Source organism: Peromyscus eremicus, chromosome X, assembly GCF_949786415.1.
Source record: "Peromyscus eremicus chromosome X, PerEre_H2_v1, whole genome shotgun sequence".
Classification (NCBI taxonomy): domain Eukaryota; kingdom Metazoa; phylum Chordata; class Mammalia; order Rodentia; family Cricetidae; genus Peromyscus; species Peromyscus eremicus.
This window is the reverse complement of record NC_081439.1, coordinates 120,930,076-120,942,285: the sequence shown is the minus strand read 5'-3', so window position 1 is coordinate 120,942,285 and position 12,210 is coordinate 120,930,076.

The following is a 12,210-nucleotide window of genomic DNA, read 5'->3' as shown; positions in this document are numbered from 1 at the left end:
TAATGGTAATAATGGAAAAGGATGGAATTTTAGTGGGAATATGATGATATATGCTTATCTCAAATTTACAGAATTGATACATTTAATATGTTCTGTATTTTTTTTTCTACATGGATCTGACCTCAATTAGAAGGATTCCTACAGGCAGGGATCACAACTTAATTCTATTTATAATTCTTTGGTCAGACCTCAGGAATTCTCATTTTTGAGGAATAAATTGAGTCCTAATCTGTGTCTATAATATGAATTATTGGACATATTTAGTGAATATCTTTAATGATCAATTCACAGTTTATAGTTTTTATCCTATATCATCAACCAAGAAAATTATTTCATTAAAGTAATAGGGCTACATTTAAAAAATATGAAATTGATTAACCTGCCTGATTCTCAAGTAGAATAACTTTTTAAAGTTAAAGTCCTCATGTACCAATCAGAGAGTGTATAATTAAGACAGATATATCCTGTCCAAGTTAACCTATCATGTAAGCAGAACTTAAGTGACACAATTACAAGAAAGAAAATATATACTGGAAAGAATGTTCTAAGGAACTGCCATATTTATATTTTAAAACATTCCCCTTTGAAATAATGCTTATATTCCTCATTGAAAAATAATGAGTGTAAATGTATATTTTTATAATTGTGCAGAATACTAATTATAAGATATTAATTATTAATTAATTTTTCCAGAAATTGAGAACCTGTATAAAACCTTGACCTGTTTAAAAAAAAAAAGAAAACCTTTGGTCAGGGCTGGAGAGATGGCTCAGCTATTAAGAACACTGGCTGCTTTTCCAGAGGTCCTGAGTTCAATTCCCAGCAACCACATGGTGGCTGACAACCATCTGTAATGAGATGTGGTGTCGTCATCTGGCCTATACATACTAAATAAATAAATCTTAAAAACAAAACAAAACAAACAAACAAAACACTCCTTTTGTCCTGATCCCACTAGAAGACAGAGATCTGAGTTGCATAATACTAAGACAAATTTCTGACTCATAAATACATAATTTAATTAGAACAAAACATACCCTCTCCCAAGAAAGCTTTGCAGATCCATAATGTCTTTTAGTATGAAAGAGAAATAACTGTTTTCCATTTGTCCAATATTATATGCTTCAGTTTGTTTTCTCCACACTAAAATATAAGAGGAATTGAGTGTGTTCCAACTCCATGTGGGTGTCATAATGTTCATTTCTATTTGCAAGTAAAACTCTCAGCAAGAAAACAGTAACTGAGAGACAAGATAGGAATATGATCACATTGATTGCTCTGTACATACCCAACATATATTAATCGTCTTTCATTTTTTTTCTCTTTGTCAAATACAAGCCTCTCAAGGATACAAAGTCAGCCTTCCAAAACTTGTCAAAATGCAAAAAATACATTTGCGAAATCCTTTTGAGTTAATTCTGAAACACATAATTCTCTGCTCACGCATCACTTTCATAGGAACATAGTGCCGTACTAACATGGATGATCAGCAGAATGGATGCTGAAAACTGTCAAAACGATATCCTCTTGCTTTTACTCCCTGACAGATTTGACAGCTACAATTTTTAGTGCTCCTTTCATTATTTGAGAACAGATATGGGCTGGAATAAAATCCCCAACCTGCCTGGCTGCCTGTGGCACATTCCAAAAATATTTCACTCACCCTTGGGTTCACAAGGAATTGAAAAGAAGAGTTAAAGTTCTGTTGGGCTTTCATATGAATGTCTTCTTACACTGTTGCCTTACAAACTACACCTGTCAACTAGCATGACCCCTCTGTGGGAATGAAGACGGGAGTGAACTATATTTTGAAGGCTTCTGTCAGTGACACAATCCTGCCTTTCTTTTTTTCACTTCACAAGAGTAAATAAGAAAGTGACATCTTGCCACTGACCTCGTTATTTTTCATTATATAACACCTCCAAGTAAGAAAGCAGCTGTGCATTTACCCACAATTGATTTTACAATCTAACACTAGACAACTTTGATGGTTCCACATTCCTTAATTTATCTCTGTGGAGTCTTATACACTGATGATCCTCAACCTCTGACTGCCTTAAATTTTGATTACATCATTTTATGTTTAAAATATTAAAAATTGAAATACATTTAATATACCTAATTTACCAAAAAAAATTAGCAATATAATATATACATAGTCATCATGGTTTTGTGGATGACTGGGCTTGTAACTTGCTGCTACTGTCCAGCAGTGAAAGCAAGTACAACCTGTATAAATATTACCACCTGGGGGGCAGTCAAAATTCAAATTACGATTTCTACTGAATGTGTAACCATTTCTTTATATTGCGACATCAAAAAGTGCTAAAGTAAACAGTTATTAAGGGGCTATTTTTCAAACATGTTTATTCACTAACATCTGAAGAGTATAATGTATTTCTTTTTCTGTGATCCTTTATAATCCAATGCTAACTTAAAGTCCTGCTTTGTGTTCTTTTTCCCCCTACAGTAGATACTGAGAGAATCAGATTACATGAAGCAAAAGATGAGGTCATAATAACTTACTTATATAATGTTAATACTGTCACAAATTAAGTACTAGTGGTTGATATATCTATCTTTAATAAAATCAAATTTAATAAATCTTGAGTCATCCCAAGGAATGCTTGGTCATAGTTAAGGTATAAAAATCACTCTAAGGTAAAACGTTTCATGAGCAAGAGAGTAGTTTAAAGTCTCTGGGACTATAGGGATATCTAATTCCAATGGCAACCATATGGTGATGGAGGAAATGGTATGCTTGGAAATTATTTCTGACCAAAAACTTCTTCCCTGGAAATTCCTAGCCAAGACAAAAATGATACTCTGCTAGACAGAACAACTGTTAACTGTTTACTACCAATATTGTCATCTTGCATTGCATCCGAATAGGTGCCTATATCAATAGATTATTCATACTTTGAGAGGAAAGATCAACTCTACTTAGCTAATGGTAGAGTTATAAAGTGTTTGATTTGATTATTGCCACAATAGCCACTGGACTTAAATCATCTTTTAAGACTGGGTCTCCTATAGTTTGTTTGATATTTCCAGAATTCTTCAGAAATTTGGAGTTATCCATCTCAAAAACAAAGTGTTAAAGATTAAGAAGGGCCTAAATACATTTTGGTCATTCTGTCAAGTGAAGTTTCTTCTAAAGCACTGTTGAGGTCACCAAAAACAAGACAAGGAAACGACAAAAGATGTTGGTCTGGTGAATACAAAAAAAAATACCTACATAATATAGCATCTACCAAGAAACAACAACGGTTAATGGAACCAACTTACTCTATTACTTTATACATGCTACAGTACAACAAAAAGCCAGAGGGTGTTTCTCTTAGCTGTCTTTTCATTGTATTTTATTGTTAAAAAATCAACTTCAAGATATCAACTTCAAGGAACATTATCTACTTTCGGGTCAGTCCCTGTATCCCCTCATTGGGCAGCTGATGATTATTCAGTGAAGTGTGGTGGTTTGTCAAAGGTCATATGCAGAATGAAGGTAAAGTAATGTGAATGATAGATTCTAAATTTAAGAATGACAGTACTATTTGTTTTGTACTTAGGAGTGTCTGGACTACTTGGAATAATATGTAGCATAAAATGAACAAAAAGAAAAAATCTTAAGAGTAGTTCACAACAGATAAAAAGTAAAAGAATTATATGCTCTGAAGAGAAGTCAGAGTATACCTCACCATACATGACAATTCCCCTATCCCAGATATACACTTTTTGTAGCCATGTTCTCTTTAGTGTTAGATAATGAATGATCTTCATTCATAGTATATGTATTGTGTAGAATTTTCTTTTACTATAAGGTTTTAACACACTATCCATCTTTATTAGTTATTTTCCTCTGTTTTGTATAGAAATATCTGTCCAAAACAATTTAAAGTAAGAAAGGTTTTATTTGGCTTATGGTTTCAAGCAACAATTCATCATGCAAATGAGGCACAATGTCAAGTTTTACTCTGTCCACAATGGCAGAAGAATAAGTCAGTAGCTCCTCATGCCTTGGAATACCAGGAAGCAGAGAACTCTAGCAGGAAACCAAAGTGACCATAAACTCAAAACATGCCCCTACTTTCTTCTGCTAGTGGTAACACAATCTTAAAGCTTCAAGTATATTGGATAGAGTGCCACCAAGTACTGAATGTTCAAATACAAGCCAGAAAGAAATGTTTTGTATCCAAACTAACACACTACATACACACTTCGGGCACACACTGCCATTGTGTTTCTACTGGGGAGAGAAACAACATCTTGCAAATATGTACGTATTTTACAATTAATGTTTTGTTTATGCTAAATCTATGAGTTCTAGTTCTTGTCCTAAAACTGGTTAGATAACTTTGAGTCTGTTATCTAAAGTCTCAGAATACTTAAATTCCATCCTTTAAAGAACTATCAATACACCTACATAATCAGGCTATTAGGAAGAATTAAAAAAATTACACATGTAATGTGCTTATTAGCTTTTTTAGTAGCTAATGTGTGATTAATTAATTAATGTTATAATTATAATAATTATATTTAAGACTATTAGTCAAGGATGAAGGAAATGAAGGTGCAAAGTGGAGCTACTTATGTCAGAGATTTGAATAAATGACAGCCTACTGCAAAACATAAGATCGAGTATTAATATTTAGTGACTGACAAACATTCAAGATAGAGGATATAATCAAAACCTCTTTGACTAATTTGATAAGAATTGTTATAAGTTCTTTAAATACTTTACAGAATACAGTAGTGAAGGAATTAAATTTTGGATTCTCTCTGACCAGATTTATTTTATTGGCTTGGTACTTCTTGGTATGCTGAGGTTTTCAACTCCATGATGCAGTTTTGGTAGTTTATATGAGTCTAGGTAAAGTTGAAGGGATTATTTCCACAAGCATTCCACAGCCTAGCATGAATAATTCTTAGGAAATACAAATAAAAATATCTTTGTGCTACAACTTCAAATATCAAAAGTAGCATACTGATGCACATGTAAAGGGAAATTCTTTATACAGTGATGGAGGAAATATTTAATCTAGTAAAACATCATGGTAAACATGGTTCCTCAAAAAATAAAATAAAGTAAAACTATTCTATTATCTAGCAATGTCACTACTAGAGACTGTACAAAAAAATGAAATAAGAATATTGCAGCTCTGTTCACAATACCCAGCATATATAATCAACCTAAATGCTACTTCATAGAGAAATTGATGAGGAAATATGTATACACAAATGATATTATATATCCATAAAATATAAGAAAGGATATTATTTATAGTAACATGTAAAATCCAAGAAACCATATGACAATTGAAGTAAGCTAAGCACAATAAAATAAATGACACCCAACTCTATTCATATGTCAAATCTTCAAATATTGATATCATAAAACTATAAAGTAAAATAGTAATTGCTTGAAACAGGAAGGTATAAGGGATGAGAGAGATGGTGAAAAGTTGGCCAAAGGATAAATTTCAGATGGATAGAAACAGTAATTCTTTTGTGCTGGTTTGTGTTCTTAGCTGTGCTTTTTATTTCTTTAAATCAGAGCTTCATTTGCTTTCATTCTGAAGTTTCTTGGCTGTCATTATTCCTTTCTTTACTATAGTAATGGTTTGTGTGCTTCTTTAATTTGTATGAGTGTGACATGTCATAGTTTGGGGGAGTTTTTTCTAATATCATGTTATAGGCATGATTTCTGATATTCAGTTCTGATTCTTCTCCTCATCTATGCCCATATGTCAAGGATTTGGTCTTTATTGGTGTCACATATTTCCTGCCTTTTCCTTTCCTGTGCTTTTAATTTTTCTTTCATAGTATTTACTTATTTTATCTTGACTCTCTGTTTTATGTTTGGTTCATGATATTCTATCTTCTGCTACTTTTAAAGTTTTCCTTTGTGGTTTCTAGCTGGTTTGCTGTTTTTTTTTTGTTGTTGTTTTTCTTTTTTTTTTCAATTCTGTCTTCATTTCAGCTTGAGTCCTCTTCAATGTATCTATGTCTGTTGAATTCTGATCTCCAGTTCTGGATTGTCTTTATCATTTCCATCAGCCTTGTGTTTGTATTTTCTTGGGCTTCACTTAGGTGTTTATTGTTAGTCTCTTGTATTTCAATGAAGTATTTTTCTTTAAATTTCTTGAATTATTTGACACAGTGTATGAACAATCCTTTTTCAATTCTGTGTGCTGAGATCCATCTAGGTAGTTCTCATTCAAGAGCACTTCCATTGAGCTGATATATCTGAGAGAGACATGCTGCCTTGATTATTAATGTTTTGGTTTATGTAATTTTACCTAGACTTTTTTCTTAGGTTATGTGTCTGATGTGATAAGCTGGCCTACCTTAGTTTGGGCCAGTGCCAAATCATGGCATGATGTAGGCCAGAGAAAGCTTGTGGATGAGATGTTTAATTGAAGTAGGTAACAATGTGTTATGTAATATTAGTTTATTATGCCCCTTTATGCTGTGGAATATTTGTTTAATGATGTAAAAATATGTTGCATTTTTTTTCCATTTTTCAAGACAAGGTTTCTTAGTGTAACATCCCTGGCTGTCCTAGAACTCACTTTGTAGATCAGGCTGGCTATGAACTCACAGAGATCCACCTGCCTCTCCCTCCTAAGTGCTGGGATTAAAGGCATGCACCACCACCACCCAGCTTGTGTTACATTCTTTTATGTTGCATTTGTTTAACTCTGTAAAGCTGTGTTACTTTGCCTGTCAAAACTACTTGATTAGGTTAATAAACTGCTCAACAACCAATAGCTAAGCAGAAGAGGGATAGGCAGTTCCACCAGGTAGAGAGAATAAATAGAAAGAAATACAAAAAGAGGGAGGAGTAAAAGAAGGAGGAGAGGAGGATGCCATGGGCCAGCCACACAGTCACAAAGCCAGCAACAGAGTAAGAAGTAAAGATATATAGAATAGAAAAAGGTAAAATCCCAGAGATAAAAGGAACATGGTATAATTTAAGTTAAGTTAAGCTGGCTAGAAATAAGATAAGCTAAGGCCAGTCATTCATAAATAAGAATAAGTAACCACATATTGTGTTTATATTTTATCTGTGTACCCCAACAAAACTTATTTGAGGATCAGAGGAAAAACCCAGCCACTATATTAAACATAGAAGTCAGACAATGGTAGCACATGCCTTTAATCCTAGCATTCAGTAAGCAGAAATCCTTCAGGATCTCTGTGAGTCCAAGGCCACACTGGGAACAGGGCCAGGCATGGTGGCACATGCCTTTGATTTCAATACAAGGTTAAGCATAAAGGCCTGGAGGTCTGTACAGACAGACAGGAAGTGACAGAGCAGGACAGAAAGAGGAAGTGATGTGGCTGAGCAGAGAGAGGAAGTGAGATAGCAGACACAGAAAGGCATATAGGCATGGGTACACAGGAAGTAGGACTCTATGGAGGCTGAGAATTTGGTATGGTCAGGTTGGCTGTGGCTTGTCCTATTCGTCTGATCACTCAGCTTTCACCCCAGTATCTGGCTCCCGGATTTTTTTTTTTTAATTAATAAGACCATTTAGCAATTAGTCTTACATCTGTCACCCTAATGTTTGTGGCAAAAATTCACTAAAAAGCAACTTGCCTGATTATCAGGCCTGAGCTGCACATGGGCAGACAAAAAAGCCACTTGCCTATGACCTTACACATCCTCATCTCAGGCTAGAGCTGCACATGGCAGGAGTTTCTACCACATGTGGGCTGGAGTTTCTTTGGCTTCTTCTCTCCAGGTAGGTTGTGGGCTCTCTCTGGATTTCCATCTTGGATTGTCACCACACTAGGTTGCTGCTTTGAAACTCCCTCGGACTTCTACTGTTCTATGTAGTAGGCAGAATTGGTGAGTCAATTAAGATATCTTAAAGGGAGGAATTAGATAAAAGATATTTTTTCCCATATTGAAAAATTGGAAACATTTTTACAATGGAGAGAATTTGGTCTCTGATTGATAACAGATTAGGTAGTCTGAAAATGGAACAATTAAATGAGAGGATAACTAAAGTAGATGGGATTCACATAACATCAATCATGAATATAGTTTGATCATTTTTATTTTAGCATTAAAAAGTTTTGGTTAATCTGAGTGCCAAGATAAAAATTTTAGAAATACTTGTTAAAACAGATTATAGAGATATTCGCACCCAGACAGAAGAATTTAAAAGTGAACCCATCTCAGCACTGAATTATATGGTTAGAGAGAAACAGTCTGTTTTCAAACAACCAAACTTAATCTATCCAGTAACCTTACAGGACATGCCAAATGTTCAAGGCTATGTATGAGCTAACTGGACTCCTGTGGAAATGTTATATTTGAGGAGATTTTAAAAGCTATAATCTCATATAGTATGCATTCTCCATTTGTAAAGCAGATGTTAAACTAGTGGTCAACTTGTAATAGAATTATTCCTCAGGGCTGGAAGGATTTGGTTACAGCAGTCCTAGAGGCTGGGCCACAGTTATAGTGGAGAACCTGGTGGAAAGAGGAGGCTAAGACTATAGAACTATGATGTAGGAATACAGGTATGGAAATTTCCAAAGATCAACTTCTTGGAGAAGATGATTATGATAATATACAAAGACAATCTTTATATGATGACCACACCCTAATTCTAAGCCACATAGCAGCCATTAATGCATGGGACCGAATTGAAGAGGCAGGAAAGAAAAGTGAATCATTTACAAAAGTTATACAGGGTCCAAAACAAAGCTTCATGGATTTCTTACCAATGTTGTCTTCAGCAGTAATAGAATGATACCAAATTCGGAAGCTGGACAGATAATAATTGAATTTCTGGGTTTGGAAAATTCCAATGCTGCATGCAAAAGGTTAATTAGGCCATTAATGCCACAATCAGCACCCTTAGAGGAATGGATCAAAGATACAATTAATATTGAATCTCATGACCATGATGATACTTGGATAGCAGAGGTGATTTCCAGAGGTTTGAAGAAAAATAATAATGTCAGATGCTTTAATTGTGGAAAATAAGGTCACCCAAAAAGGGACTGTAAAAAGGGCATTTCTAGAAACAATGTTTCTTCAAGGAACAATGCCAACAAAATGGTCTTTCCATCTGGATTATGCAGAAGGTGTGGTAAAGTCAAACATTAGACTAACTAATGTAGACCAACAAGGAACAGACAAGGTAATCCTTTGCCTTTGCCATCAGTAAATTCCCAGAGGGGCCTCTTGCAGTCCCCCATGGCAAATTCAGTTCAGTCTTTTCCTCTCATCATAGAAGAAACCCCTTCTCAGGGCGATTAAATAACCTAAAGCCTATTGTAAAAAACCATACTGCTCAGGGTGATAGAAAAGCTATAGCAGAGAGAACAAAAAATTCAGGAAAAACCATAAAGTGAATTTTTGGAAAACTTCTGTAAATGCACAAAGACCAAAATTGAAACTACAAATAAATTACATTCTCATTGAGGGTCTTATAGACACAAATGGGATATAACAATAACTGCACCAGAATTTTATCATCCAAATTGGCCTCTTCAGGAGGTAAAAGTTCAGCTGTTAGGGATTGGAATCCTATCTCATATGAAACAGAGTGCAAGATGGGTTGATTGTATAGGTCCAGAAGAACAGAGAGGAAAATTAAAGCCATATGTGGCTAATATAGCTATGGATTTATGAGGCCTTGATTTATTATAACAATGGAATAATCAGATTAACATTCCTCCAATCTCAGAAACAAACCTTAAGCTAACACGTGTTTCTGAGAAAAATATTAAAAGATATTTTAAAGAACAGTCACCAGCCATCCAGATTGTAAAAGAACAAAGCACAACAGCTGCTGATCTTTCAAAGACCCAACAGCTCTATCTTTAGAATGGTTAGCACATTAACGCTGTATGGGTTTAGCAATGGCCTTTAACAATAGAGAAACTACAGGCTTTAAAAGAGCTGGTATAAGAACAATTAAATGTTCAGAATATTGAAGAATCAACCAACCCTTGGAATTCTCCTGTATTTGTTATTAAAAAGAAATCTGGTACATGGAGAATGGTAAAAGACCTAAGAGTAATTAACAAGGAAATTCAGCCAATGGGTTCTCTACTATCTGGAATTCTTTTGCCTACTCTGCAACCTAAAGGATAGCCTCTTATAGTTATCAACTTAAAAGACTGTTTCTTCTCAATACCCTTTCAAGAAAAAAAAATAAAAACAGAGAAAGATTTGTAATCACGGTGCCTACTTATAATAATTCTCACCTGGTTAAGAGATATCAGTGGAGGGTTCTCCCACAGGGAATGTTAAATAGCCCAATCCTGTGCCAAAATTTTGTATGACAACCATTGAAAGTAATATGTAAACAATTTCCTGAGTCTATAATTTATCATTACATGGACTATATTGTACTAGCTGCTTCAAATGACAATACATTGGAAAGAATGATTAAAGAAATAAAGAAAAATTTGCCTTGTTGGGGATTACAAATTGTTCCTAAAAAGATACAAAGAAGAGATTCTATTAATTATTTAGGATATAAAATAGATCTACAAAAAATTAGACCCCAAAAGGCAAATTAGGAGATATTGATTTCGGACTCTTAATGACTTTCAAAAATGATTCTGAAACATTTCCCATGTGTGGACTGCTGTTGGGGTAAAGAATGATGAACTGAGTGATTTGTTCAAAACCTTAGAATGTGACAAGGACTTAAATAGTCCATGAGAATTACCTGCTAAAACTGAGAGAGAATTAGCTTTTGGGGAAACGAAAATACAACATGCAAATGTGGATCCTGTGGATCCAAAGCTTGGTTGCATTCTGGTTATTTTACCCTCTAAGCATTCTCCCACAGGAATTTTAATGTAGAGGGAAGATATTATATTGGAATTGATATTTCCACCAAATAAAGAGTTAAAAATGAAAAACTTATGTAGAAAAGATCTTTGAGTTGATTTTCAAGGGAAAATTGAAACTTCATCAATTAGGAGGAATAGACACAGCAGAGATTGTAGTACCTTCAACTAATGGTGAAATTGACAAATTATGGGCAGAAAGTCAACCTTTGCAAAGAGCTTGCAGTAATTTTTTGGGAGAGATTAACAGCAAATATCCCAAAAGCAATAGAATTCAACTTATAAAGAGCTAACTTGATCCTGCCTTACATTATATGGGAAACACCCATATCTGTAGCCCCTAAATTTTACACAGATGCAAACAAACAAGAAAAAGCAGGCTACAAATCAGAAAATTTAAGTAAAGTGGTTCAAAGTCCTTATAATTCACGTCAAAATTTGGAATTGTATGCTGATGGTATTAATGGATTTTTCAGAACCTCTAAACATAGTTACTGACTCTCAGTATGCTAAAAGAGTGGTATTACATATTGAGACTGTAGAATTTATCCCTGATGCTTCAGAATTAACTTTATTACTTATTCAGTTATAATATATAATCATGAATAGGAATCATCCCTTATATATAACTCACATCTGATCCCATACGGGTCTGCCAGGACCTCTAGCACAAGGTAATGATGATGTTGATAAACTATTGATAGGAAATGTGCTAGAGGCCTCAGATTTTCATAAAACACATCATGTCATTAGTAAGAGTTTTAAAAATGATTTTTCCATAACCTGGCAACAAGCCAAGGAAATTATAAGGAAATGTCCTATTTGTACATTTTTGAACCAAACTCCACTTCCAGTAGGATGTAACCCAAAGAATAGTCAGAAGAATGAAATCTGGCAAACAGATATGTTTTGTTTTGCAGAATTTGGAAAATTGAAATATGTACACCACATCATTGATACCTATTCAGGATTTCAGTGGGCAACTGTTCTGAGTTCTGAAAAGGCTGATTCTGTAATTACGCATTTGCTAGAAGTTATGGCTACCATAGATATACCTGTACAAATTAAAACTGACAATGCTCCAGCCTATGTCTCTGGTAAAATGAAACAGTTTTTTGCTTATTAAAATATAAAGCATATTTACAGGTATACCACACAGTCTTACATGCCAAGCAGTCTTAGAAAGATCAAATCGAACTCTAAAGGATAAGATAAATAAACAGAAAGAGGTAACAAAAACTCCCAGGAATAGATTACATAATGCTCTGTTAACTTTGAATTTTCTCAATGCTAATGAGAAGGGAACAACAGCTGTGGAGAGACATTGGATAATAGAAAAAAATACAGAATTAAATCAGCCTATATACTTTAAAGATGTGCTGA